Source organism: Dasypus novemcinctus, chromosome 19, assembly GCF_030445035.2.
Source record: "Dasypus novemcinctus isolate mDasNov1 chromosome 19, mDasNov1.1.hap2, whole genome shotgun sequence".
Taxonomy (NCBI): Eukaryota; Metazoa; Chordata; class Mammalia; order Cingulata; family Dasypodidae; genus Dasypus; species Dasypus novemcinctus.
Window position 1 is genome coordinate 67,908,252 of NC_080691.1, and position 4,284 is coordinate 67,912,535.

The window sequence follows — 4,284 nt, forward strand, 5'->3', positions numbered from 1 at the left end:
CTGTGTGAGCTTTGTGCCAGCAAATTACTGCCACCTTAGATCCTTTACAATCAGAGGAAGATGACAAAGAAGAAATTACTATATTTTCAAAACCCATAGACAAACAGAAAGTGGAGGGCCATTTGAAAGAAAGAAATTCTAAGCCAAAAGGCAGAGGAGAGTCTCCTGGCTTTATGCCTAGTCCTAGTCCTAACCCTTTTATAGTTAAGAAAATACCTGTCTACTCTAATGAAATATGCAGTCTCCATATATCATCCAGGTCTTTATCCTAGCTTATATCCAGTTCAACCTAATGCACCTGTTGAGCCAGCAATTATGGCTGCCCCAGCATCAACACCTGGAATCTTTTCAGATATGGCAGATGCTTTACCCTATGTTAAAAAGATAGTTGTGGGTAGGAGGCAAGATGGCGTCTGAGTGAGTGCACCTTATAATCTCTCCTGCAAAGAAGCGTCTGAGTAGGGTTGGAGTCCTGCTAGACCAGGCTGTTTTGGGTGTTTGAAGGGAAGGAGGTGTCTGGATGTTGATTTGGTGGGATGGTGACAGAGGAGATTCTTGGAAGAGGTAGAATTTTGGGTCTCTTTCACGGAGGTTGGGGTTGTGAGTGGGACCCTTCCCCCTGGGACTGGCTGCCCGGTGGTGGTGATTCCTGGAGGCTTTGCTTTGCTGGGGAGTTCCCAAGCCCTGAGCAGGCTGTTTTGGGGACTTGCAGGGTGGGAGGTGTCTGGAAGTCGATTTGGTGAGACAGTGATGGAGGAGATTCTTGCAAGAGGTGGAATTTTGGGTTTCCGATTCAGAGGTCAGATGTTCTGGCTGGAGCCCCTCCCCCTAGGGCTGGCGGCTGGGCCATGGTGATCCCTGGGATCTTTGTTGTGTGGGGTGTTCCTAAACCTGAGCAGGCTGTTTTGGGGGCTTGCAGGGCAAATTGACTGGATGTCAATTTGGTGAGACAGTGACAAGAGATTCTTGCAAGAGGTGGAACTTGCAGTTTCTGACATGGAGGTCAGAAGTTTTAGGAGGAACCCTTCCACCTAGGGCTGGCAGCCTGTCTGGGGTGGTCCCTGAACTCTTTGTAGTGCAGCAGCACACCCAGCAGGCTGTTTCAGGGGCTTGCAGGGCAGGAGGTGTCTGGATGTCTATTTGGTGAGACAGTAACAGAAGAGATTCTTGTAAGAGGTGGAATTTTGGGTTTCTGACACAGAGGTCAGAGTTTGCAGGTGGGGCCCCTCTCCCTAGGGCTGTGCCCAGCTGCAGGGATCCCTGAAGGCTGTGTTGCACTGCAGTGCTCCCAGGCCCCCTGTTAACTGGATGCATGGTTCCCAGGTCTGTGTCCCCTAAACCCTGGTGGCCCACACTCCAGAGACTCACACACCTTAAGTCTGCAATATCACAGACTTCCCATCCCTGAATCCACCATGCAATGAAGTCCACAGAGGTCTTTGATTATCCTAGCCCTCAGCATTTCTGTTTTTTTTTCTTTTTCTTTTTTCTTCTTTTTTTGTCTTGGTTGCTAATATTGCATTATCTCCTGGTCTTTTCTCCCATTTTATCCCCCAAGGTCCTTTTTTGTTTATTTAGTTTTTTTTCTCCTTTTCTTTTTCTTGCTTGTTTCTCTCCCTTTTCTTTGCCCACCCTCTTTTTTCTTCTCTTTTTTCTTTTCTCTCTTTTTCTTCTTATTTTATTATATTTAATTTATATAATAGGAGCTGCAGGGAGTGTTCACATTTGCTTTGTTTCCTCATCCTCCATTTCCTCTTTTCTGTGTGAATTGATTTTGGCCACCTACACTATCCTTTTCCCCCCACATCTTGTTATCCTCCATCATCTACTGTCTCTCTTACATTCCACCTCCCTTTCTTTGGCCCCCAAATTGTCTGACTTTTAATTTCTAATACCTTTGTTCTGTTTTTTGTCTTTTATCCACTCTTGATATTATTGTCTTTCTTTTCTCTTTCCCTCTCTCATTAAAACACTGCTTTTTAATTCATACTCTATTTCTCCCATATTCAGTTGACTGTCTCATTATAGGTACTCTATTTACTGCTATAACTCAACACAACTTACGTGAGTCTAATATCCATTCTCCCAGATCTCACATTTTTGCTCTGTTAACAGTTATTACCAATACTACATTACACACTTTCTTTTCTTACTCATTTTGCTTTCCCTGGCCCTAATATTTTCCTTCAAAGTGAACTTAGCCAGCAACAAGAACATAGAATAAGAAGAACAAAGTGACAAAGAGAAGACATAACACTTATGCAAGAACAACTAATAATCCCCAAGAATAGACAAAAAGCTAAGGAACTGACTAAACCCATCAAGATAAAATGATGACCAGACAGCAACAAAAAACTACAAACCAAACCAATAATCAGGAAAACATGGCTGAATCCAATGAACAAACTAAAAGCTGGGAAGGGGAGCAGAACGTTGGACAAGTAATTAAAGATCTCAAAACATATATTAGAGATTAACAATATGAAGAAAACACTTGGAGAGGAAATTGCAGACCTATGCAAAAAGATAACAGATATGATGGGGATGAACAGCACAGTTCAAGAAATGAAAAATACACTTGCTGCAAATAGCAGCAGATTAGAAGAGGCAGAGGAGAGAATTAGCGACATGGAAGACATTACATCTAAAAACAAACAGATAATAGAACTAATTGATAAAAAGATAGAAAAAATCCAACTAGGACTTAGGGACCTGAATGACAATGCAGAATGCACAAACATATGTATTATAGGCATCCCAGAAGGAGAAGAGAAGGGAAAGGGGACAGAAGGGCTGTTGGAGGAAATAATGACTGAAAACTTCCCAAATCTACTGAGAGAGATGGATGTACATGTCTAGGAAGCAAAACACACCCCAAACATCATAAATCCCAACAGGCCCACCCCAAGACATATATGTGTCAAATTATCCAATGCTCAAGACAAAGAAAAAATTCTAAAAGCAGCAAGAGAAAAGAAAACCATCACATACAAGGGAGGCTCCATAAGATTAAGTGCTGCTTTCTCATCTGAAACCATGGAGGCAAGAAGGCAGTGGTATGATATAGTCAAGGTACTAAAAGAAAAAAAAATCCAACCAAGAATACTCTACCCAGCTAAACTAGCATTCAAAAATGATGGAGAGTTCAAAATATTCACAGATAAACAGAAATTGAAAGAGAATGCCAACAAGAACCCTGCCCTTCAAGAAATACTAAAAGGAGTTCTTCAGGAAGAAAGGAAAAAACAGGAGAGACAGAGTTGGAGGAGAGTGTAAGAGCAACAAAAAAGACAAAAAGAGAAGAAAAAAACAAACAAAATATGACAAACACAAGTCCAATCAAAATATGGCTAACATAAATAATTCCTTGAAAGTAATAACACTGAATGTCAATGGATTAAACTAACTTATCAAAAGATTCAGACTTGGAGATTGGATAAGGAAATATGACCCATCTATATGCTGTCTACAAGAAACACATCTTAGACCCAGGGATTCATGGAGGTTGAAAGTGAATGGTTGGAAAACAATCTTACAAGCAAACAATAACCAAAAAAGACAGGAGTAGCTATATTAATATCAGAAAAAATAGACTTTAAATGTAAAAAAATTGTGAGAGACAAAGAAGGCTACTACATATTAGTGAAAGGGACAATCTCTCAAGAAGAACGAATAATCATAAATATTTATGCTCCTAACAAGGGCGCCTCCAAATACATGAGGCAAACACTGGAAAAACTAAGTGAAAGAGTAGATGACTCTACAATTATAGTGGGAGATTTTAATATACCACTATCAACTTTGGATAGAACATCTCAAAAGAGAAACACTAAAGAAATAAAAACTTTAGACAGTATATTAGAGGAGTTGGATCTAATAGACATTTACAGATCATTACACCCGAATACAGGAGTATATACATTTTTCTCAAGTGCACATGGATCATTCTCCAAGATGGACCATATGCTAGCCACAAAGAAAGGCTCAGTGAATTCAGAAAGATCAAAATCATAAAAAATAATATCTCTGACCACAGTGGAGTGAAGCCAGATTTCACACCAAGATATGGAAATTAAACAGCATGCTCTTAGAAAACAGTGGGTCAAAGAGGAAATCTCAAAAGAAATTAATAACTACCTTGAAACTCATGAAAATGATAACACAACATACAAAACTTATGGGATGCAGCAAAAGCAATACTGAGAGGGAAATTTATAGCCATAAATTCATACATCCAAAAAGAAGAAAGAGCAAAAATTGAAGAACTACCTGCACATTTGGAGG